Source organism: Taudactylus pleione, unplaced genomic scaffold (assembly GCF_031769625.1).
Source record: "Taudactylus pleione unplaced genomic scaffold, aTauple2 ptg000830l, whole genome shotgun sequence".
In the NCBI taxonomy this organism is placed as follows: Eukaryota; Metazoa; Chordata; class Amphibia; order Anura; family Myobatrachidae; genus Taudactylus; species Taudactylus pleione.
Window position 1 is genome coordinate 446,625 of NW_028285232.1, and position 27,570 is coordinate 474,194.

Below are 27,570 nucleotides of genomic sequence, written 5' to 3' on the forward strand. Positions count from 1 at the left end.
TTTCCTGTTTTACCTTCTTGATGAATGGCCTGAAAACTTAATTTTTACGATTGCTTTTGTAAAATTTAAGTGATGATGAATATGCCCCTAAGCATCATAGCACATTACTGGGTTATACAGTGCACGTATATAATATTCCTCTCTCCCTCACTAATAACTGAGCACATGTGACTTTGGTTTGGGTCATACAGAGAAACAGCGTAACAAGGCACAAATACATATTTATCTGCAAACTGAAGCTAAGAAAAGAGCAGCAACATCCTGATCTGCAGGAGAATCCCCGGGGTCAGGAGGAAAAGCCTTCCGCCATCTTGCTTCCTCTACGCACCGTCTTCTCTCACAGGCCAAACACCTTGGGAGCCACAGAGGATTTCAGCAACTCGTTCCCGGCCTGGATGTACTTGCTCAGGGAGGAGCCTGTGAGGATATTACAGAGTGACTGTAAATAATAATAGCCGGATGCTCATGTTTGGATGTTAAGGAGACTTGGAAATACCTGACACAAGAGCTGAGCTGTAACGTTCTAGGTAAACTCAAAAACAAGGTTAAAAATAAAAACATTTAAGGATCCACAAAGGACCCAACACAAAAGTTCCACATGTAATAAAAATAGTCTCAATTAAACGATGAGTATATTAGAAGAATAACAAAAATGTTATTATATTATTAAAAGTGTGAAATTAAAGTGGTTGGAAGGGGCCTCTGTTGTGATGACTTTTCTTTTACACTGTCCACTTTTTTCAATGTCTGAATACATCCAGCCGCAGTACTGTAGAAAATAGGGTAGGTTTACACATTTATGTAGATACCAGTGTAATACTAAGATGTTGCTGCAGGGTTAAGTATAATGTCCTTGTGGATCAGAATCCCGAGGCATGTTGTTGAGTTTTTTAACCCTCCCCCTAACTAACCCGCCCCTCCCACAGCCTATGCCTAACCAACCCCCCTGCAGCCTATGCTTAACCCTTCTCCTAACGCTAAACCACCCCTCACGCAGCCTAACCCTAACATTACTTTGAAGAAAATATTATAGATGTCTTCTTTGTATTACACTAATTATTTTTATAGTCAAAACTCTGGAGTAAGACGTCTATGGCAGGTGAGGCACTGCCTCCCCTGTCTACCTTTTCTGCACATCCCAAAACACCCCAAAAGTCCAGCGCTATATACTGCTGCACCTTTATATAATGCCCACATGAAGCCTTAGGTTGATATATGTATCTGTAAATCTGGCTCTGATACAAGCTCAGTGCAACCATTTACCTCACCGCACGTCACTACTTTAACCCACCCCTCTCGCAGCCTAACCCTCCCTATAATCCACCCCTCTTGCAGCCTAACCTTCCCTCTAACCCACCCCTCCCACAGTCTAACCCTATCCCACCCCTCTCACAGCCTAACCCTCCCCCTAAACCCCCCACCTGCATCCTAACCCTCCCCCTAAGCCACCCCTCCCACCGCCTAGCCCTAACCCTCCCCCTAACCCACTCCTCTTGCAGCCTAACCCTCCCCCTAACCCACCCCTCCCGCATCCTAACTCTCCCCCTAAGCCACCCCTCCCACAACCTAGCCCTAATCCTCCCCCTAACCCACCCCTCCCGCAGCCTAGCCCTAACCCTCCCCCTAAGCCACCCCTCCTGTAGCCCTAACCCTCCCCCTAACCCACTCCTCTTGCAGCCTAACCCTCCCCCTAACCCACCCCTCCTGCATCCTAACCCTCCCCCTCCCACAGCCTAGCCCTAACCCTCCCCCTAACCCAACCCTACCACAGCCTAACCCTCCCCCTAGGCCACCCCTCCCGCAGCCTAGCCCTAACCCTCCCCCTAACCCACCCCTCTCGCAAGCCTAACCATCCCCCTAAGCCACTGTTCCTGCATTCTAACCCTCCCCCTAGCCCACCCTACCTGCAGCCTATCCCTAGCCATGTCCCTAACCCATAACCATAATACTCATTGCCAGGATTCTGCAGCCAGTGTCGTGATGACTGCTGGGATTCTGGAGCCGATATTCCGCCTGAAGGGATCCTGACTACATCTTGCTGCTGCCTCCTCTGCCACTACGAGTGTAAATTACAGTGGGCCTGATGTAGAGTTCTATGCAATTGCAAACATGTGTGAGATCTGTACAGCACACGTGTCAATCAGTGTGTGCGAGAACGCTCTCAGTACCCGCTGCCACTTGGGGGTGGGGGAGATGACGGTGACAGTTTTACAAAATGGGGGTGTGTTGCCCCTGTTTAGTAGTACTGTAATACTGTCGAGGTCATGGTCTGCGTCTTCCTACACAGATGTCCTGGCCTTGGCAGTGGACTAGTTGGCTGGTTGGAATGAAAAGCTGGTAAGATATGGAAGCAAATGACAATCATCAATTTGCTCCTAAACACCGGAAAACAGATGAAAATGGTCGTTCAGACAAGTTAGTTAAATGTTTGATTTAAAAAATGTATTTAAACAACAGTCTTTATCCATTTTCTGGGGTTTTGGGAGCAAATTTCTGATTATTATTGGCTTCCATACCTTACCAGATTTTCCACCCAACCAACTAGTTGGATGTAAGTTGGTCTGGTGTATGGGCACAGTATGTCAGTCATGCTGCAACTTAGGTCACTACGACCATCGTCGCAGACAGAGATAAGCACATGCGCAGTACAGATCCTGCGCAGATCCAAAAACATTGGAGTTGTGCACAAACCATCGGGTTTATTTACAACTGTGAATCAGCCCAATGCCCGCACTACATCCTGCAACAGCGCTAGTAACGTCAGCAGGATGAGTGTGTTGATCTGTGGTTGGTTGACGGCTTCTGGCAGCAAATAAAGTGCCCACTTGTGCAGCAATATTGCCGTCTATATTATTATAACAATTATTATCATCCTTTATTTTCATGGAGTCACAAGGTTTCCGCAGCGCCTTACAGAGTACATAAACAAATGGACGAACAAGAAACCAGTGACTTACAACACAATACAATGCAGGACGAGGACATGGATTATACACATTGCTGCAATAATGACTATAACACTCAGATAAGCAGCAGGGAGTCAGCAGCCAGGTGTTAGGTGCCATAGTGGGGAGTGAGGAGTAGACTATCGTATGAGTAAGGGAAAGAGAAGCACATGAAGGAAGAGGGACCTGCTTGTGAGAGCTTACATTCTAAAGATGGAGGGCAGGGCTGGCGCTTCCATTAGGCAGCTGTCTAGAGTGCCGGCCACCAGAGGGCGCTGCATACTGTAGTTCCCAAAGCTACAAAGAAATTAATCAAATCCTTCTATTTTATATGTAATTAGAGGCGGCTGCGGGTCTTATCAGCCACAGCTGCCGCTATGCCCGACCCCACTGTAACACTTTTCCCCACAGTGGTCTGTCCTTAGCAGCACTGCCCAGGCTGTCACAGCAGTGGTGGATCCAGGGGAACAGCTGTGGCAGGTCAGAGCAGTGGAGTGATTGCTCATCTTGCTGTGCAGCTTGTCTTATATGCAGACTAGAGAAGTGCCCTCCACATGGTCCCGATGCCCTACTTCCAGCCTCCTAGGTGGGACAGAGCCAGGCCAGCCGCCGCCAGACAGAAGGGGAGGGACGAGCGGTCAGACTGGGAGTACATCACACAACAGACCGGCTGCTGCTGCCACCAACTCTCCAGCTCCGGATTCCCTCAGCCACAGCAGTAGCTGCCGGACTTGTCATTGTGTGTAACCTGTAACTCAGTGAGAGCACCGGACACTGGAAGGAGGCTACAAGTTACAAGGAGCAGGTGAGACATGTCCCCAGGACAGCACCTGTCTCTGGAGGAGAAGAATTGAGCACCAGGGGGCATTAGAAACTGGGACCCATCATCCAGGTGCTGCTAGCTGGACAGAGAGCACACTGCACAGGTACAGCCCTGCTTTCACTACACACATTCAGCACCGATCACACTGAACATGTCAGGCGGCACAGCTGGTGAGCGTAGGGACAGGGGAAGGTGCTGCATCAGGTATCTAAATCTAAGCACTAGCTGTGATGTTTTGTTCATAGCCATGTATAATCGGGTTAAGCATACAAGTCTCCCTGTCTGTCACCTGATTTGGGCAGCATGTATGTAGGTGGAAAACAACCAATAGCCGCCAGTGTGTTTCTGCCCAAATATTCCAATCCTGTGGAGCATTTGGTCCTGTAACACTTTGTAGTATGTGGTCAAATCTGGGCTTTGCAGTATTTGGTGTTCCTGGCTCTGCCAACATATAATACTAGTACCTGAACATTCAGTAGTAGTGGGATACTGCTGTATATTTTCCCATGTTACCGTTATTAATATTGACTATGTATTTATTTAGTTACTTTTTCTGTTTCAAATCTACCTGTTTTATATTTTTTAGTTTTATTTTTGAAGTTATGTTTATTCCATTTGACTTGCAAATACAGTCTTGGCATTTTGCAATCATTTGTAAATCATTTTTCAGATTTATTGGTGGGGGAGAGAAGGCTGAAGTTTTGCCTAGGGTGGCGGGAAACCTTGCACCAGCCCTGGGGGAGGGGAAGACAGATAGGCATGACACAGATGGGGAAGAGACAGTGAGGAAGGAGTATGGAGCTATATTGTGTAGTTACTAGAAATGTGCACCGGACCATTTTTGCTGGATTTGGATCTGATTCATCGCCCGGCTTTGGATTTGGATTTGCCAACCCGCCTTCACTGGTTTTGGATTTGGATTTTTTACAAAAAAAACGAAAAATTATAAATTGTGGCCTTTTGTTTGTTCCTAGAGTATTATTAACCTCAATAACATTAATTTCCAGTCATTAAAGTCAATTTAGACCACCTCACAGCTCACAATATTGTTTTCACCATTATTGACCAAAGGATGCAGTGAGCTGGCTGGTTACTAAGTGACAGAGCAGCAGCACAGACACCACAGTTTAAAGCACATCTATGAAACATTGCCACACAGCAGTGGCAGAAATGCAAGGTAATACAAGATGGAATTGTCCTTGGGCCCTCCCACCAAATCCTTATGTTGGATATTAAAAAGGACATACACACTTTAACAAGCCAAGCACTTCAGCGACAGGGACTGCCACTTTTGTGGCTCAAGTGCTTGGTTTGTTTGGGACCCCATAAAACAAGCTACCAATCGGCTTAAGGAAACAGCTCTACAGTGGAAAGATGACACCATCATTGCCATACTCACCCTTATCAGTGTGTACATGCTCACACAATATTAATTCATCCCCGCTGGAATTCACCATTACAGAAGTATCTGTACTGTAACGTAATTGTCGGGAAAATCTTCCTTGTTAAAATACCAGTTCATTTTGATGAACATCATCTTTTCCACATTTTGTGGAAATAGCCTCCTGCGCCGTTCGCTCACAAGGTTCCTAGCTGTGTTGAAAACTCTCTCCGAGTACACACTGGTGGGTGGGCGACTTACATAATGCAAAGCCAGTTTGTACAATGGCCTCCAAATTGCCTTTTTTTCCTTCCAGTACTCGAAGGGACTCTGTGACATGTCTATTTGTACGGTGTCATGAAAATAATCCTCCACCAGTCTTTGGATGGTGATCATATCAGATGGAGTTATGGTAGAGGTGTCACTAATGTTTGGCAATTCTTTTAGACCCGACCAGATATCAAAATGTTGGGTTGTCTTATCTGCATCACCAGGTCTTTTGGGAAAGCTGAATTTTTTTCTGGCTGCTGCTGAAGAAACTGAATGAGGAGACATGGTAGTGACGTGTCACTTAAGCTGTCAACTTGGTCACCAGGAGCTCTTTGCATTTTTTAAGATCTGCGTCCATTGGAAAAAAGACACAGCATATGACTTAAACCTAGGATCAAGCGCAGTCACTAAAATGTAGTGATCAGATTTCAATATATTGGCCACCCGTGGATCCTAGCAAATTAAGGACTTGATCTACAAGTCTGGCATACTTTGCGGATTCACTTTGTTTAATCTCCTCCTTCAATTTCTACAGCTGATTTTCCAAAAGCCTAATTAGGGGAAACACCTTGCTCAAGCTAGCAGTGTCAGCACTCACCTCACATGTGGCTACTTCAAATGGTTTGAGCACCTTGCACAAGACAGAAAGTACTCTCCACTGTGCTAGGCTAAGCTAAATTCCCCCTTCTTTCCCAATGTCATAGCTTGTTGTATAGTCATGGATGGTTTTTTGCTATTCCTTCATCCGCTAAAGTATATAAAGGGTGGGTTTCCACCTTGTTACCATTCTGGGGGCTTGTCCAGGATCCCTAAGTTCCTGCTCAGTACTGACCAGATGCCACTGAACCTTGGGAACAGCAGAATAAATCTGTATGGTGAGTAGTCAGAAGTGCCCATTGAGCACACTCTCTGCTCTGTTCTGCCCTTCCTAAGTAGCATGTGCATTTCAGTAGGGGTAGGTAACAGGGATTCCTGAGCTTCTAGCAAATTCTGCCTTTTCCTGTAAAGTATAAGTTGTTGTCAGTAGAGTATGCATGTTGAAAGGAGTGTGAATGTAATTGTACAGAAATTGAGATGTACAGTATATAAAGGAATAAGGTCTTTAAAAGTCTCAGTCAAAGACTCCACTTCCCACCTGCAACTGAAGGCTTGGCCTGTCTTTTGGGAACTGTGTCCCCTGGACTGACTATTCATTGACCTCCTAGCTCTCAATTTCAGACTGTTTGAGGTGACACGGAGTGTACTACTCACGGTAAAAGTGAGTGGATACAGAACAACTGTGCCCATTGAGTTGGGTTAGGGACACCTTCAGTTCTCAGTTTTGACTCCTAGGGGTGCCCTGAGTCAGGTTGCTGTTTGTCTAATTATCTGTATATGCTATAACAGGCACATGTCATATACTGAGACATCAGAGATAATCTGCTTTGCAATATTGGTCATCTCACTAATACTATTCTACCTAGTGCTACTATGGGACATTGTTAGAATTGTATTGGAGTATGAACCACACACAACTGAAGTGTGAAAGGTGTACTTGTGTGGTGGTAATACAGAAACCCAGATCATTTATAAGTCCTGATCTAATAGCTATAGTAAATAAGAGTGTCCCTTGTGGTATATATTTCAAACAGGAGGAGGAACAAATACAAGGGAATATACTTGTCTCATAGGGTGTCATCTGGACCCAACATATCTGGCTACCAGGGTAGGAGAGGATTGGGCTGGACTAATAAACTATTTACCCAGAAATTTGTGTAGGGATAGTACAGCAGCAGCCTGTCCAGCCATTAGGAGATTGCCAGCCGACAGACAGTTCAAGCTGATGAGACAGGTTTTGTTGTATGCTTACCCGTAGGACCAGGGAAATGATAGATATCTTTGAAGCTGCAGTAATAGTGTGTATAGTAGTGTTGGCAGTGATAGTAGTTCTATACTGTCTGTGGAAACTGAGAACAGGGATTCCAGGTGTAAAGGAAGTTTTACATGACTCAAATACCCAAGTTTAATTTGAAGTGTAAAGATTGCATTAGGGTCTTGTTATTACAGAATGATGGGACATCCTTGCACCCAAAACTGACTGGGGTGTTGCCCAAATAAACCCCAATAGGAGTATACTGTGAAGATGGTCATAGGAGAGGAGTGGTAGGGATCTGTATAGTTGTAGGGATGCATATAAGTGACAGTGTATTTACAAGAGAGGGTGGGTGAAGACTGGAGGCAGTTAATATCCACATTACCCAGAAATATAGGAGGAAAAGTGCCAGTAATCTGCCCTAAATTATCCATAAAGGATCCCAGAAAGGATTTGTTGCCAGACTTTGGCAACTGTTGTGCCAATTGCCAAGAATGGATATTACATGACACAGACACCTTTTAGATTGCGTTGTAAGAGCTGTACAGGAACTCTAGTATTACAGAATATGTGGTGTCCATTCCCAGATTTGACTGGTGTACTTCCTAAGAAAACCCCTACAGGGGTCTTTATTGAAAACACATATTCTGGGCCTCAGATAGCTTTTGTCATAATAGTGGGAACACATACTAAGAATCCATGATACTTACAGACACTTCTTGGCCAAGATTGGAAGGTAGTTTGTGGGAAGATTCCTACAAATGTTTGCTCAGAATCTGCACCATTAGTTTTTCCCAAGGTAAAGATACCAGATCCAATTAAGCGTTTTAATGCAAGGATTTCCCAGATATTACAGAGGGACCCTAGTGAAGTAAAATAAGGAACCTTCAAGAATCTCTAGTATTGACTAGGAGCCAGAAACCTAAGTATGGGGGCTCAGAGCAGTAAAGGTATGGCAGAAACAGAACCACGTAGTCCTGTGGAGCTAGTCAGAGATAAGGAAGGGAAAAGTGCACTTAAAGATATACAGAAGATACTCCAGAAAGCTTGGATGCCCAAGTATCGATCTTTAGATCCAAAAAGGTGGGAAACTTTGTCAAGAAAACAAAAGACATGGATTAAACATAAGGGATATGAACATCAGGTAAAACACATGGATAAGGGTAGCTAAACAGGTCCAGGAAAGTGAGGAGGTATTAAATGAAGGAACCCTCTGTACCACCTCAAGTAGAATCACACATACCACCCACACCCACAGTGCCTCCCATTATGCTCAAAAGAAGTGGGGAACAATGGCTGGTGGAGTCAGCTCCACACAGACCTTTATATCCCACAATTTCAGAAGTAATGAAAACATATCCAAGGGCAGATAGGAAATGCTCAGTTTGTCAATTCTGTGTACCACCTGCCTATGATATCTGTCCAAATTGTCAGAATCAATATCCAGAGGATGTGTAACCACCAATGGATGCTGAGGACCTACTTTTTAGGAGGGCTGTTAGAAAATCTCAGAGTAGAACTATATCAGAAAAGGCCTGAGGTAGGCATCATGATATTACCAGCAGTATTGTATGTCTTAAGAGCAATTGAAGATCAGAATGAAGAAAGGAAAAGAAAAGCTAAAAATCAGCCGCAGAAGGTCACAGTACATGTAGTACAGGAAGGGGGTTATAGACCCAAAAATCAGCCAAGGGTAAACAAGAAATTTAGGGCCAGAAGAAATGAAAAATAAAGGATTGTGTTTCTTTTGTCAGAAAGCAGGACACATGAAAAGGGATTGTCAGAAGTATAAACAATGGCAGGAAAGCAAACCAACAGAATCAGTCAGTGCCTAGGTATATACTGCATAGGAAACAGGCCCTCCACTGAATACTGTTAATTCCCCTTGCCCAAAAGCAGTAGTAACTTTAACACTTTTAGCAGCCTATACTGTTTTGAGGGCAGCTGGTCCCTAAAGGGTATTTAACAAAACAAACCATCCCAGGTACAGGACTTACAGGACAAAGTAAACCTTTGCATATTAGCAAACCAGTGTAGGTAACAGTAGGGTCAGAAGAAATTAAAGTCCCAGTGGAATTTCTGACCTCCACATCCTGTCCTGTTAATCTGCTTGGTGCAGATATTTTGAATGTTTTACAGGCCACAATTGAATATAGGGATGGTCATGTTATTCTAAAAGGTAAAACAGGCCAAACTCTGAAAAACCAGATTGAATCAGCAATTTATCTGCTAGAAAATACAATTTACAAAACATCCCCTACCCCACTATGGTTGTTAGTAATCCCAGACAAGTTATGGTCAAAGGGAAAAACAGATGTAGGATTACTAAATGTGCAGCCATGTTGAATCTTAAGCTAGGTACAATCCCAGTTAAGATAAAGCAGTATCCCCTCACCAAAGAATAAGAACAGGCTATCCAGCAACAGATAGCTGCTTGTAAGGCCACAAGGGTAATAAGGGAATGCATGTCCCCATGGAACACTTCTTTGTTCCTGGTTAAGAATAAAATAGTGCCCCCTGGTGGTCATCAAAAATATAGAATGCTAAATGACCTTAGGAAGGTAAATAAAAGACTGGTAGTGGATGTTCCTATTGTCCCTAATCCACACACCGTGCTAAATCGGATACCGCCCACAGCCACATACTTTACAGTAATTGATTTGGCTAATGCCTTCTTCTCAGTACCATTAACACCAGAATGTCAGTTATATATGGCATTTACCAGCATGGGAAAACAGTATTGCTGGACCAGACTTCCTCAGGGAGGGGCCACGTCTCCTTCAGTGTTCTCAGAAGCAATGTATCTAGTGCTGCAGGGGTGGAGGCCCCTACAACCTCCACTCAATTATTACAGTATGTAGATGATTTGCTTCTATGTGCACACACAGAGGAAATTTGCCAGACTGAGACAGTGTCATTGTTGAAATTCCTAGAAATTCCTAAAAATTCCTAAAATTGTAGAGTGTCTAAGGACAAGTTACAGGCTGCTAAAACACAAGTTACCTTTTTGGTTCATTGCATCTCACAAGGTACCAGACACCTCACACAAGACAGGATATCTGCTATTCTAAAAGTACCTGAACCCACCACTACCTGACAGCTAATGGCAGTTTTGGGATTAGTAGGGTACTGCAGAGAATGAAAATCTTGGCTAATGCAGCCATTATATGATGCTCTGACAGATTCAAAAGAGAAAAAGGTTAGCCTCACTGTACAACAGAAACAGGCTTTCCAAGATATCAAGACTGTGGTATCCCATGCTCCAGCTTTGGGCTTACCTAGGTATGATAGACCCTTTATGCTGTTCTGCCATGAAAAAGAGGGGCATGCACAAGGAGTACTAGTGCAGGAACATGGAGGTAAACATAGACCCCTTGCATATTATTCCTTGCAGCTAGATAGCATAATCAAAGGAGCCCCCTCTTGCATTAGAGCTGTGGCAGCAGCTGCACTTCTTAAGGATAAGGTTGCAGATTTGGTTCTGGACCACCACTTAATAGTACAGGTCCCACATTGTGTTACAGAAATTTTGAATCAGGCCAGAACTAAACATTTATCAGCAGCAAGATTAACCAAGTATGAAGTAGGCCTTCTGAGCCCTGCAAATGTCACAATCAAAAGATGTACAGTGTTGGAACCTGCTACATTGCTTCCGAAGCAGGATTCAAAAGAGGGGAAGGAAGAGAGTACAAACATATCTGATGATACTTTTAAGACAGATTCAGATGAGTGTAACATAGGGAAAGATCAAGATACACTCACACAACAACATTTTTCTCAACACAACTGTTGGAATGAATGAAATCTAAAATACATGAGCTTGATAATGTTACTGATATGCCCCTGCAAAACCCAGACTGGGAGCTATTTGCTGATGGCTCCAGGTATTATCATAATGGGTCCCCAAGGACAGGGTATGCTGTCACCACTCTGGAAGAGGTACTGATTCAGAAACCACTCCCACCTTCTTGTTCTGCACAGGAAGCGGAGTTGAGGGCACTCACTGAGGCATGTACAATGGCTGAACATCAAACAGCAAACATATACACTGACTCCAGGTAAAGCTTGGGGTGTGGCTTACGATTTTGCGCCTATTTAAAAGAGTAGGGATTTCATGAGGTTGTCTGGCAAACCTATTAAACATGCTTACCTCATTAGATCATTGCTTGCAGCCTTGCAGCTTCCCACTAGAGAGGCAATAATCAAGGTGCAAGTACATACAAAGGAGAAAACGGCTGAAGCCAGGGTAAACGCCAAAGCTGATGCCGTGGCTAAGCAAGCGGCCCTGATAGAAGTACCAGCCCTATATGATATAGAAACTGATGCAGCAGATAGTACAAAGAGAGAAGAAACAGTTGTACAGACCCTGATGCAGTTTCAGGAGCAGGCACCAGCAGATGAAAGAAAGGGCTGGGAAAAAGAGGGAGCCAGCTGTGTGGAAAAGATATGGAGGAAAGGAGACAGGTGTTACCTCCCCAGGGCCTTATTTCCCCTTATGACTCAGTTGGCACATGGTACAGTGCATAACCGAAAGGAGGCAATGGCAAACACTGTCTCCCAGCATTGGATAGCACCAGGCTTCAATGCAGCAGCTACTGTTTATGTGGCTTCCTGCTTGGTGTGTGGAAAACACAATCCAGGACAGACAGTTAAGACACCACAGAAACATACACCCAGACCATTGAATGCATTTCAGAGACTGCAGATTGACTACATACAGTTACCCAGGGTGGGGGTATATGAGTATGCCCTCGTTTGTGCGGACCTCTGAAGTAATTGGGCAGAGGCATGGCCTATTGCCAAGGCTACCGCCAAAACAAAAGCAAATAAATGAATCAGTGAAGTGATCTGTAGGTATGGGATACCAGAAAACATTGAATCAGATAGAGGATCACACTTCACTGAAGAGGTAATGCAACACTTAATTAAAGATATAGGAATAGAACAAGCTTTCCACATCCCCTTTAGGCCAAAGGCAAGTGGGAGTGATGAGAGACTTAACGGCACCCTAAAACTAAAGATTCATAAAATGATGGCTGAAAAAGGCAAAACATGGGTTGACTGTCTACCAGAGGCATTGTATTCAGTTAGGACAATGCCCAGTAAGAAACATAAACTGTCACCATATGAAATATTGTTTCTCAGTGCACCTAGGACAGGGTGTTACTTTCCACAGCAGCTTCAGCATAATCATGCAGACTTAACTGAATACGTAGCCACATTATGTAAGCAAGTAGCTAACACCGATTCTCTAGTTTTCTCCTCTCTTCCAGATCCAGACACAATTCTAGGTTGACACTCCCTTGAACCAGGAGATTGGGTATATACCAAGAGGCACGTGAGAAAACCTCGGGAACCAAGATTCGAAGGTCTGTTCCAGGTTCTATTGACCACACCTACCTCAGTGAAGCTTGGAGGATGGGCTATGTGGATACACGCATCTCTTTGCAAGAACCTCACAGTCAAACTTGAGCCAGAAAAATTATTCCTTTTATATGGGTGTCAGTGTTTATGATTGTGTTCATGATGAGTACATGGTTCCAAAGTAAGGGTAATCTCAAAAGAGATGTTAGAGAGTACCATAAAACACTAAATGAGCCCTGGTCCAATTCATTTGTCCAGATGCAGTACACAGCAGCACAGCAACTCAATATATCTAACTGTTGGGATAAGCACCCATCCCCCTCTTTCTTCAAGGACCATGAACTGGGTTGCAGTACCTCTGATATTAGAAGAAGTTATAACTGTCAACTTCTTTTCCCTTTCAGCCAGTTACGAGAGCAAAATATGTAACTAAACCTGTACCCCTATTGACTAGTCTGTTAGGGAAGAATATACGTTTTTGTTTTTCAGTACCCCCTGTTCCCTACCTACAAGATATGCATGGGTGGAAGAATTAGCTGAAATTAGGGGATGGTTCTGTAGTTAAGCAGGTAAGAAGGTCTCTTGGCCAAGTTAGATGTAAAGAGGCTATATTCAGATTTAGGAACCTAGCTGATAGATTTAAGCACCCGACTTATCTTGATTTAACTGATGCCTCCAGACCTCCCCTGGCAATACATAGCTGTGTCAATAGATCTATTCCAATGATATGGGCATGGGTACAGGGTGAGATACCTGATTACTGGAATAAATCCATCTGTAAAGGAAGTCACACTAGATTGACCCCAAATATGACGATGGTAAAATCTTTTTCTCTTCTTCCTTACTCAAACTATGGTGGGAGTAATTGCTAGTACTCTCCCTGACAACATATATTATCTGTGTGGAAGATATGCATATAATTGGTTACTTTATGGAGGATTTGGATCTTGTACACTGTGTTATTTACTGCCTCCCACCTACTATGTAGAACAATTACACTCCACATACTTGGGATTTCAAAGAACATTCCATCATAAGAAGAGAAGTTCAGCCGGCCAGCAAGGCCAATCAAGATTTAATTACATTACCATGGGTCAATAGGTCTTGTATAAAAAAGGCATTCTATTATATAATGGATTTAGCTAACCTTATTTATAATATTACCAACTAATATGATGAAAATTTTAGACTGATGCTTAGGGAACTTCAAATGATTAGCAAGGAAGTACTGGCACATAGATTAGTATTAGATTACCTGACAGCTCGAGAAGGGGGAATGTGCATGATAGAGGCTTGCTGTAACTACATAAATCAGACATATGAAATTGAGGATGCCATAGAACAGAACCTGGACAAGGTTCAGGAACTGAAGAAACAGTTTGCTAAGGATCACACCAAGCAACCATGGTTCAGTATGTCATGGTTCTCTTGGTTAAACCCAGTTAATTGGTTCCAAGTAATAGGAGGATGGTTCATGGGAATAATTGAACTTATAGGAAAAGTACTTTTGGCGGGAATTTCTCTATACGCCATGTATAGAATGACTAGTTGCTTATTTGAAAAATGCAAGAAAAAGCCTGTAGCAACAGCCATGATGACAGTGAAAGAAGATCCCTTGCAGGTAGAGTAGCTTGGTGTTCCAAGTGTAGGAAAAAAAACAATAGCTGCAAACAACAGCTGCATTTATCGTAGTCACCAGTTGATTTCTAAACAAATGTTACCAAAAGTCTAACATATAAAATTCTAACATAAGTGTAACATATAAAATTATAAAAGTGTTATGGAATTTGTGAACCCCTCTAGGATAGACTTGAGATAGGGAAACAATGATTCAGGTATCTAATGATCTCTGATCTATCTACATGCGGTCCTTTAGATAGCTATGCATGGTAACGTAGGTACCATCAACAAATTATTGTAGCCTTATAGCAAATATAGGGACAAGTGGTAATAAAAAAGGGAACTATGAGGGTCTACAGTAGCAGAATTATTGATTAACACGTATGCAATTATAAATGTATGCTTTTAAAAGTATGTTTTCCTGTCATAAACAAGCTTCAGATATTGCTAATATAGAAACAGCCTTGCCAGAAGAAAAGAGGAAGTCAAGATTATTGTTAGAATCAAAACCGTTTTTGCAAGAGAAAAAGAGGAAGCCAAGACTTATGCCTGAAACTGGTGGCCACGTCAGAACTTATGCCTGAAACTGGTGGCCACGTCAGAACTTATGCCTGGAACTGGTGGCCACGTCAGAAGTTTCCCATAACAGCGAACTTTGCTAAAGCTAAAAATCCTTATATGAACATTGTATTAATAATGTAATGCATGCAATTATCACGAGCTATATCATGCTTCAGAAATGCTATTTGATTGGTTGTTACCATGCTTCAGAAATGTATTTGATTGGTTGTTACCATGCTTTAATATTAGACACAATAACCTGGTATCATGGTTGATGCAGTCATAAAATAGATGAAACTACATTTAAGTGAAAATTCCACATGACAATATTGCTGGCTCTACTTCAATGTAATATACGTCTCTGCTTCCTTCAGTATTTACCTGCCCTGGACTTAATCCAGTAGACGGCCTTCGCCTCCAGTAACACCCACTCATCCCTCTGCTCCAGACAGGTGACATGAAGCCAGATCACAGCCAGGATGGTCGCCCAGACTGCTGGGTCCACGTTCTGCAGAGCAGGAGAAGACACAGGAAGGGGAATGTTACATATCTGGGTATAGCGGCATCAGAGACCCTGCTGATCTCACTCTGTTATGTTCCAATAAGGTTTCTACTCTGAGCATGGCCAGGAAACAAATGACCCATTATATGGGGAGCGCGCGCCCTCCTGCTCACATACTTTCATCTTACAAAATATTTCTAAGAAGATGATGACATGGCGCTATATCTAAATACAGTGTTTCCAAAACTGATTCCTCAGGGAGCACTAACAGCGCATGTTTTACAGATCTCCTCAGTGACACAACTGTAATAATCAGCACCACCTGTGGATCTTATAAAATACATTGGCCTGTAATTAACACACCTGTGCACCAGCTACAAGATTGGGAAAACATGCGCTGTTAGTGTCAGTTTGGGAAACACTGACTTAATGTAACACGTGCAGCTGGGCCTGAAGACGAGATTGATCAGAGGGAGCTCTCCCCTGAGGAGGCCATAATTATAAAACGCGTAGGGTAAGTATCAGAAACCACTCTGAAACCTGGGAGCCCCTTCTGGTCACTGGGGCTTCCATAAAAGCCGCACACTAGTTAGGGGTGAAGAGAACACGAGGAGGCCGATTCCTCACCTCCATAGGACCACACAGACGTAGCCACTAAGACGCCTCTTCCCAGCAATCTGCATTACTGAACACTGCTAATGTTACTACACTGTAAGTGCATACTACTTATTATTCCAAATTGTTCCATATAAATGTCAAACTCTCTAACAAAGGGCCTGATTCAAAGATGGGTGCAATGTTGATGACGGATGCAGTACAGTGATGTTTTGTCACTGTGCATGCGTCAAATCTGCAGCGGTCGCAGAGAGTACTTATTCGCAAAGTGACAGGGAGTCATGTGTTTGGCGGAGGTAATGGGGGTGGTTAACAATGTTAGGTATTTATTTATTTATAAAGGTTTATTCCTATTGACTTTACAATTGGAAACAACAGTAATAGAACAAAAGTGGGTAATAACAGAGACACATAGAGGTAAGAGGGCCCTGCTCGCAGGTTACACTCTATACCATTTTCTGTGTGTGCTTTAGTGAGTGTCAGCAGCTGCAGAGGTGGAGGCAGAGCAGGCCCTAGCTAACTTAGTGCCCTAGGCAAGATTTTTGCTGGTGCCCCCACCCCATGTGGGAGCCAGAAAAGGGGTGTGGCCTAACAGCAGGGGGTGTGGTCTTGCTGTGCTCCCTTCCCCCATTGTGCTGTGCTCCTATCCCATGCAGCCTCATTCCCCCCCTTACATCTCTCCAGCCCCAGCCCAGCATCTTCTTTCTTGTGTAAAACATTTATAAGAAAACACTAAACTTATTTCTATAACTGTATACATCTCCTGTCTCCTGCATGGCACTCCTCCTCAGGTTCCTGATGTTCCTCTCTCTGTGTCAGGTTCCCCTCTAGCCATCTGCCATTATGAAACCTCCAGCTTTCTTCTCTCATTAGTGTAGTGCATCTGACATTCTATAGGACACATTCTCCCCTCTCCCAGCACAGCACAGATCACAGCACCCCTTTCCCAGCACAACACCCCTCATCCTGCACAGCACCACACAGTGGACATCACACCTAACCCATCACAGCACCCCAGGCTCTCTTCTCATAGCACCCATCTCCCCTCACTGCATAGCGCCCCTCACAGCACAGCACCCATCTACCAGCACAGCACAGATCACAGCATAGCACCCATCACAGCACCCCTCTCCCAGCACAGTGCCCTTCTCCTAGCACAGCACAAATCAAAGCACCCCCCACCCAGCACAGCACCCCTCACCCAGCTCAGCACCCCTTACCCATCACAAATCACAGCACCCCTCTCTCAGCACCCCTCACCCAGCACAAATCATAGCACAGCACCCACCACAGCACCTTTCACCCAGCACAATACCCCTCACCCAGTACACTATCCCTCACCCAGCACAACACAGATCACAGCATAGCACCCCTCTCCTAGCACAGCACAGATCACCAAGCACAGCACCCCTCACCCAACACAGTCAGCACCCCTGGCCTTATTAATTATGCACCCCTTACCCAGCACAGTCAGCACAGCACCCTTGCCTCATTAATTATGCACCCACCCCTTTCCCAGCACAACATCCCATAGTCAACCAGCGCCCTTGGCCATGCTAACCTATCTATGCACCCAGCATCTCGGCCCTTTGCCAGCACAGTCAGCAGCCCAGTCACGGGCAGCCCCTCTCAGTCAGTCTAGTCAGATCCAGGCTCCAGCATCACCCCTCTGCCCCCAGTGCCCCCTCTCCCAGCTGAGAGCTCAGCTTCAGATTATCAGATAACTTAGTTAAGAGACAGAAGAACAGTGACCCTCTCGTCCTGGGAGTGGAACCGACCGTGACCGTCCCTGCTGCAGCTGCTGCGCCTGTCTCTGCTGATCTGACAGTGGGCACTTGGTGGCGCCCGAAAATGGGGGCGGAGCCACCAGCTCAGCAAAGGAACATGGGAGGAGTAGTTGTGGCTGGGCATGTGCAGCATACTCTCCTGTGACCATCTGACTTGTAGCAGGATGAGCTTCTGCACACGCCGGCGCCATCACAGCTGAGCTATAGAGCCGCATGGATGCCCCTAAGGCAGCTGCAGCATCCCTAGGCATTTGCCTAACATACATATGCCTAGGGCTGGCTCTGGGCTCCGGCATCTTAGGAGACCCAATGCGTCTAATGGTGCATACACACGGAGTGATCAGACAGCGATAACGATATCGCTGTCTGATTGTCCTGCACCCTCCTGGTGTGTTGGATGATCGATAGCATTCATCCAGCACACCAGCAACTCACCAACGACTATAGCGACCCATGATCAACGATCGCAGGTCCCAATAGTAACCTGGGCGATATTGACCAGGTTGGCCCTCATGCACGGGCGATGGACGATATCCTTATCGTCCTTACGTGCCCGCGTATCGCAGGTCGTTGGTGTGTTGGAAGGGACCAAAAAATGCACAGTATGAACGATAACGATATGATGGATATCGTTATCGTTCATATCGTGCATTTGAATCGAACCGTGTGTACGCACCATAAATAACCAATTATAAATCAAAGCGTATAAAGATAACCAACATTTATCACCTCTATAAAGTTTCTTCCCATCATTCAGCTGTTTATTGAATATCACCTCATTGTTCATTTTTATATTTTCATTTACAGATTCAGGGCCTGATTCAGAGTGCACTGCTGATTGCAGATTACTGATTATCGTGTGCAAAACGGGTCCTACGTGATCACACGCAGACGCCTCTTATGCCTCTGCCTAAGGTTTCCGTGGTGACCCCAGGACCTTGGTCACAGCATTGGGATCGCAGAAGCAGCAGGGGGTGTCAGACACCTCCTGCTCCATTTGCATTTTTGCAAGGACGGAATTGCAAAGCTGCTTGTGTGCTGCCTGGGTGCTGCTTGTCTGCTGCCTGGGTGCTGCTTGCCTGCTGCTTGGGTGCTGCCTGGGTGCTGCTTGTCTGCTGCCTGGGTGCTGCCTATGTGCTGCCTGGGTGCTTCTTGTGTGCATCTCTGCATTTCTATCCTCTGTGGAATCAGCCACTTTATTTTATTTTTAATCATTCATGTTTCATCTTGTATTCCTTTATGAATATTTATTTTTCTCTTACTGCACTCTATCCTGGAGCTTAGGGCCTGATTCAGAGCTGAACGCTCTGACAAGAGCGCTCGCTCTGAATCAGGGCCCTCCTACCTGAAAATGGAGCGGCCTCCTGGCCGCTCGCATAGCTGTGGGTGACCACCCTCAGCATATGCGAGCGGCCAAAAAGATGGTCACGATGGTCTTGTCCATCGCGACCATCGGACTTGCGACGGAGACCCTGCGGTAGGGTCTCCCTGCCGCAAGCCCTGGAGTGATTTTTGCTCTATCGGAGCCAAAATCACTCCCACTGACATCACTAGTGATGTCAGTGGAGCCGGCTTCAGACGGTAGGCGTTCCCATGGGAACGCCTCCATCTGGCAGGCATGCCCCCGGCACGCCCACCAAAGGGGGCATGCTGTCAATCAACATCGACAGCACGCCCCCTTTGGTGCAAGACCCGGAGTGATGGAAAGCCCGTCGCTCGTCGGGTCTCACGCATGCGCATGACGGAGCTCCCTCCGTCATGCACATGCGCAGTGGGGAACATTGACCCGCTTGCGAGCATCCTACCGCTCGCGAGCGGGTCTGAATGACCCCCTTAATCCCATCTAATTATGTATGACCCCAATAGACATCTGGAAAATCTCTGGAACAGTTTATAAACTTCCATGAATTTAATGATTATGTGATTTTAAAATCAGGAGTTCTTGACCTCAGATCTCACCTATCTCTGAGCTCTGCACAGTCTCTGTATTCGGAATGTTTTCATTGTTACGTTGTTACATTGGGATATATAGACTGATTATCTTACACGCTTACAGCATTTATATATTTCTCAAAAAGAACAAGTAATGGAAACGAATTCTGTGTAAGATCCCCGTCACTGTCCAGATGTGGGACATGATCAGTAATGTGATAATACCTTTTCTGGGTTCTTGTCTATTATGTCTTTCTCAGATATTCCCAGGATTGTGGATAATTTGGGGCTCGCGTTCCAGGAGCCGTCAGCATTCTGCAGGAAAATCATCTTCAAGAATGGTGGGGTCTCCACAGGAACAGGTTTGGAAGATTCTACTTGTAAGAAATACAGACAAAAATCATCAATAAAACGTAACATATATCAGTGGCATCACTAGGAGGGTGCAGCCCGCACCCGGGTGTCACCCTTCATGGGGTGACACCAAAAAAAGCCACACTTACATCCGCACCCCCATCACAGATGTATCTGCACTCCCTTCACATTCCCCGGCCCAGCACCAAATGCCGCAATCAATCACCACCGCACCCCAGATGACTCCATGAGCTGGAGTCCACGCTGGACAAACTCACTGACAAGCCAACAGTGACACTGGTGGTCAACTTTGCACTCCACCGCTAGATCGGAAATACTGTGTCCCTGGACACTGGGCGCGGTGACTTCACGCCGTGATTATGTCATCTCGCACTTGGCACGGCGGCTCCGCACTGGTCATTCTGGAATGGAGAAGTAGGGGCAGAGGAGACTGACCCCTGTGGCTGTGCCAAGAGGAGGAGGACCTGACCTGCATTCAAGTGTGCACCTACCCAGTGCAGGTTCAGTCTCAATTTCCCTGACTGGCTCAGCTGTCTGCTGTTTCAGCTGCTTGCCAGTGTCCATTGAAATTATTAATAGTATGTATTTTACAGACTTGTTTATTTACCATTTGCCATATATATAAACAATACTGTCTATCTTTTAGTGGGATATATATATATATATATTTCATACTATATATATATATATATATATATATATATATATATATGATCAAGAGATGTACTGTCTCTAATCGAGGCAGAACACAGAGCGTCACTCCAGGATTTTAAATGTGAATACATTTCACTTCAGTTCAATGTTTCAGGGCCCTTACAGCCCCGACGTCAGGAAATATATACATGATATAAAAAATATATTTGACAGTATATATCTGCATGTGTGTATTCCAATGCGCACACAATTCTATGAATTAGCAGCTCCACCATTTTGTGAGTGACAGCAATCTCATTCTGTGAGAGTGCTGAATCTGCAGTTAACCACAGGGTGTGATGGCATACCATATCTGTATTGCGCAAGGAACACGTCCATTAAGGCGTCAGCCTTAATGATCGTAATTTCATTGCTTTTTGATATTTGAGTGGCAGAAAATCAAAAAGTTTTGTGAATATGCAGATCATGTCTAAGCAGCCTTAATGGGACATGTGAAACCGTAAGGTTTTTTGTCTACGGAATATATATATATATATACACACACACACACACACACACACACAGTATATTTATATGTATATATATATATATAAATAACACACAGGCGGCACTCGATGTAATAACCACAAACACAACGGTACTTTCAATTCAATGTTTCGAGACCAATTTATTGGCCCCTTAAAAAGTGGGAGGCACATATAGAAACCGTTGTAATTCCTACACCGTTCACCTGATTTGGATGTAATTACCCTCAAATTAAATCTGAAAGTCTGCAGTTAAAGCCCATCTTGTTTGTTTCATTTCAAAGCCATTGTGGTGGTGAATAGAGGCCAAAATATAAAAATTCTGTCAATGTCCCAATATTTATGCACCTGACTGTATATATATATATATATATATATATATATAATTTAGAACAGAAGGCACTCGAAAGGTACTTTAAAATAAAACTTATCCTTTGGAAATACAGTTTGGCCCAGGACATTGCTTCATAGCATACTTGCCTTCCCTCCCGATTTGACAGGGAGCCTCCCAAAAATTGGGTGCTGCTCCTGGCCCCTCGGAAAGGCTGCCGCTGATCCCCCCAACACCCCCGCTAGCGGAGAGGGCCAGTGACGCGATTCATGCTAAATTGCATCATTTTGGTACCGCCCCCTGCTTCACAATGCCTGTAATATTCGCATTGGGGTGGGGCCAAAATTATGTGATCGCGTAGTCCCGCCTCATCCCGCCCACAAATGGCAGTCACCTGTCCGGTCACACCCCCTTGTGCCAGCCACGCCCTCCTGCCCTGCCGATCTGGCTGCTCCCTCCCGGAAGGGGCAGCCAGAGAGTCGGCAACTATGCATCATAGTTAATGAGAGGTTCAGGAACTGAGGATCCGATTCAGACCAACTTGCAACGCTGCATTCGGCCGTAGCTTTGCAATCTGCACATGCGTATGCATCGCCGTGCGCGAGCCAGTCACTGTGACCGGGAAGTGATCGCTCGTGGAGCATAGATGGCTCATTAGTTTGAGTGACAGAACATGCCGTTTGTGGGTGGTATCAGGGGATGGCTGAAGGGAACAGGTGAGTGGTGGTGTGAATACAGGTGTTTCATGGGTGTACATAATTAAGAGGTAGCGTCATAGTACACGTCACCTGGCTGTTTAACATTCTGCTCTGATCGCAGTGCTTGCGGTAGGGTATGGTCAACCACAAGCACTGAGTATGCCTCCAAGAACGTCTGTGTGCTCCCCAGTATCAATATCCTGCATCTTATCCTGTGTGCTTACAACAATGGACTGTGGGCCTGATTCAGAGCCGGACGCTATTTGCGGATGGCAGTTCCAAAAAAGGGGCCGGCTATTTAAATTGAGCGCTCGCTCTTTGCGGTTTGTCGACGCCTCTATATCTGAGCGAGCGAACGAAAAATGCGCAAATGCACTCGCTATTTTGTAAAGATGCCCCTTTGCCGTTTGCATCACACATCATCTCCTATATTTATTAGATTAATCGGGAACATCGAAAGGCATCTGAACTGCTCGCAGTGTTTGAGGTAGGATTTTCTTACCATTTTGACCGCTAGGCACGCCTGCGTTCGGATCTTCACTCCCCCGTTTTCAAGCACCTTCCCCTGTTACCACCCACAAACGGTACATTCCATCAATCAAATAATCAGTCCCTCGCTGATTTAAATGGCTACATGTGCTGCTAACATTATAACAAGACGCTGTGACACTGCAACATTGTATATATGAAGATTTAGCTTTCTTCCCAGAGATTTGCTGAATACACTGCAGACAGCACATGTGCATGTTTACCTGCAGCCTAATGAATAGCCAATAATGTCCAATAACATGGTAGGATAATATGAGGGGATAAGGTGATAATATAGGATATCAATCTCCTACTCCTACATGACATTTGTGATATGAAATCTATATTAATTGAGCCAATTGACTGATTACAAGTATATTAGTCGGTCTATACGGAATATAATTCCAGCCCCCTAGATGTTATAAGTTATTTGTTGGCTTTGCAGCAGTTAAGTCAACCTTTGTTTAAATGTATTAGATTCTATGTGCATTTCAGCTATAGGTGGCAATCTAGTTATATAGTTATATTGAATATTGCGGCCATTTCTCACATGCATATCATAGCAATTCTGACATGCAGTGGACATTGCAGAATATTATCCCACTTTTAGGGATGTTATAGCATGCCACATATAATTGGTCCCAATTAAATGCATTTTTTGATTTGCTATTTTTGGATTTGCATATATTCTATGACTTATTTGTGAGAGATTTTCTATTTATTAATATCCATTTTTGTGTCGTCATTACACGCGCAGGTGTACCAATAACACTATTCATTTCAATAATTAACACACTGAGACGTTTTTTCATTTTTTATATTTCACTGAAGAGATTATTATATATACAATTTTAATATTGTTTAATAAAAGTTAAATTTTATCACATTTTTTGTTAGTGCGCCAACCAAGGGACATTTCTGTCTTCTTTTTTATTTTTCTTCCTAATTATGCACTCCCATTAAACGCTGTTTTGACCGCTAGGCACGCCTGCGTTCGGATCTTCACTCCCCCATTTTCAAGCACCTTCCCCTGTTACCACCCACAAACGGTACATTCCATCAATCAAATTATCAGCCCCTCGCTGTTTTGCGAGCTGACGATTTCCAATCGCAATGACTGGTTTGCGCATGCGTATTACGACCCATATGCATGCGCAGTTGTGCAAACATTGCTCAGAGTGAACGAGCGGCTGCTTACGAGCGGCTCTGAATCAGGCCCTCAGTCCACAGCCATACCTAGGAGCAGGCATCTCTAAAATCCACGGTATCAGGTACTTATCTCCGATGCTCTCGCATTCAGCTGCAGACTCTTTCTTTAAGAGTGCCCCCCTTCTTTCCCTCCCACCTCTTTGGGAAGAATCCTCTGATTATATATTCAGCTACTACCTTAGGGTGCACCACCAACACAATTATATATTCAGCTACTACCTTAGGGTGCACCACCAACACAATTAAATATTCAGCTACTACCTTAGGGTGCACCACCAACACAATTATATATTCAGCTACTACCTTAGGGTGCACCACCAACACAATTATATATTCAGCTACTATCTTAGGGTGCACCACCAACACAATTATATATTCAGCTACTACCTTAGGGTGCACCACCAACACAATTATATATTCAGCTACTACCTTAGGGTGCACCACCAACACAATTATATATTCAGCTACTATCTTAGGGTGCACCACCAACACAATTATATATTCAGCTAGTACCTTAGGGTGCACCACCAACACAATTATATATTCAGCTACTACCTTAGGGTGCACCACCAGCACAATTATATATTCAGCTACTACCTTAGGGTGCACCACCAACACAATTATATATTCAGCTACTACCTTAGGGTGCACCACCAACACAATTATATATTCAGCTACTACCTTAGGGTGCACCACCAACACAATTATATATTCAGCTACTATCTTAGGGTGCACCACCAACACAATTATATATTCAGCTACTACCTAAGGGTGCACCACCAACACAATTATATATTCAGCTACTACCTTAGGGTACACCACCAACACAATTATATATTCAGCTACTACCTTAGGGTGCACCACCAACACAAGTATATATTCAGCTACTACCTTAGGGTGCACCACCAACACAATTATATATTCAGCTACTACCTTAGGGTGCACCACCAACACAATTATATATTCAGCTACTACCTTAGGGTGCACCACCAACACAATTATATATTCAGCTACTACCTTAGGGTGCACCACCAACACAATTATATATTCAGCTACTACCTTAGGGTGCACCACCAACACAATTATATATTCAGCTACTACCTTAGGGTGCACCACCAACACATATATATATTCAGCTACTATGTTAGGGTGCACCACCAACACAATTATATATCAAAACCAAAAAATTCTTGGATGTTGGTTCTACATATGCTGCTATATGAGACAATTTTTTGAAAAAAAAGGGTCTTGTGCAGAATCAATCCCCTCCCCCCCTACCAGACAAATGAACACACCATATTGTGGAAAAGGGTGTCATTGCTCCTCAGGAGGATACAAGACAATAGGATGCAATCATTGTTAAAAGGGGCTTTGACAACCGACCCCTATGCTCAAAAACTTATACCACAGTTATACCACAGATATACCACATATATACCACAGATATACCACAGCTATACCACAGTTATACCACAGATATACCACAGATATACCACAGATACAGTATACCACAGATATACCACATATATACCACAGATATACCACAGCTATACCACAGTTATACCACAGATACAGTATACCAGTTATACTACAGATATACCACAGGTATACCACAGATACAGTATACCACAGTTATACCACAGATACACCACAGTTAGGGGTAGATGTAATAAGCATCGCTTCCGCCATGTGGTACATCCCCCCTGACTTCACGTACATACCACAATTAAAAAACCTATTTCATGCAATAAATGAGACAAGCCAAACATGAAGAGGCTGTAGTAGAGGCTCGAGAGAAAATTAAAAAAAAAGTGAAAATGGTAGTGCCCAAAGTCAATAATAATTTAACTCAGATAATAGATTTAACTACAATGGTAGAATATTTGAGGGAGGAAGTGGGACAACACAATTAAGTAAGGGAAGGAACAGACTGAGGGGGTGATTCAGCACTGGATGGAATTACAAAGCTGCACGCAAGTAGCTATGAAATTCTGTCCTTGCTATTATGGTACTGCACAGGAGGTGTTTCTGGAGGCTGGTCTTACCGGAAGAATTGATAATTAATTTTGATGAACATCATCTTCTCCACATTTTATGGAAGCAACCTCCTAAACCTTTCGCTGACAACGTTCCCGGCTGCACTAAAAACTCTTTCGGAGTACACACTGGAGGGGAAGCAACTTAGGTAAAATAGAGCCAGTTTGTACAGGGGCCTCCAAATTGCCTCTTTTTCCTGCCAGTACAGGTACGGACTGTCTGACATGCCTACTTGGATTCTGTCACCGATGTAAACCTTCACCATTCTTTCAATGGTGACAGTATCATATGCCGTTACAGCAGACATATCAGAAATTATTGGCAGGTCCTTCAGTCCGGACCAGATGTCCAAACTTGGTCCTGCCTGACCTGCATCACCGCTAGTGGGTTGGTTAGGATATCTAAGTTGTTTCCTGGCATCCCCAGTTGCGGAAAAAAATTAAGAAGGAGCTGTTGCCGTCTCATGTTCCGCTTCAGCAGACAAATCCTAGCAAAGCGAATGAAGGGCTTCATCCACAAGTCCCACATACTGAGTGGAATCGCTCCGTCTTAGCTCCTCCTTCACTTTCTCCAGCTGCTTCTGCAAAAGCCTGATGAGGGGAATGACCTGACTCAAGCTGGCAGTGTCTGAACTGACTTCACGTGTGGCAAGTTTGAAGGGCTGGAGAACCTTGCACAACATGGAAATTATTCTCCACTGTGCTTGAGCCAGGTGCATACCCCCTCCTTTGCCTATGTCATAGGAGGATGTATAGGCTTGAATGGCCTTTTGCTGCTCCACCATCCTCTGAAGCATATAGAGGGTTGAGTTCCATCGCGTTATAACCTCTTGCTTCAGGTGATGGCACGGCAGGTGCCCACACAATATTGGTGGCATTGTCAGATATAACAAATCCCCAGGAGAGTCTAAGTGGGATAAGCCATTGGGTGATGATTTCCCTCAGTTTCTCTAAGAGGTTGTTCGATGGTGTGCCTCTTACTGAAACTGGTGATACACAGCATAGCCTGCCTTGGAATGAGCTGGCGTTTCTGAGATGCTGCTACTGGTGACACTACTGTTGTTGCTTCGTAAGGCAATACATCTACCCAGTGGGCTGTCACAGTCATATAGTCCTTAGTCTGCCCTGTTACACTTGTCCACATGTCCGGAGTTAAGTGGACATTGGGTACAACTGCATTTTTTAGGACACTGAGGACACTTTTTCTGATGTCTCTGTACATTCTTGGTATCACCTGCCTAGTGAAGTGGAATCTAGATGGGATTTGGTACCGGGGACACACTACTTCCATCAATTGTCTAAATCCCACTGCACTAATGGCGGATACAGGACGCACGTCTAACACCAACATAGCTGTCAAGGTCTCAGTTATCTTCTTTGCAACAGAATGACTGCTGTCATACTTCATCCTCCTCGCAAAGGACTTTTTTACAGTCAATTGCTTAGTAAAAGACGTAGTGGTGTTCCAACTTCCTCTCTGGGATGATGAACGACTCCCAGCAGAAACAGCAGCAGCAGTAGGCGTAGCAATGCAGGATCCTCCAGAAGAATCCTGGATAAGAG

General features: G+C 44.4%; 1 pseudogene; it reads right to left on the minus strand.

Annotated features, from left to right (window-relative positions):
* Positions 1-337: 337 nt before the first annotated feature.
* The window catches only part of LOC148474561 (von Willebrand factor A domain-containing protein 5A-like), a 562,647-nt pseudogene continuing 535,414 nt past the window's right edge, over positions 338-27,570 (minus strand).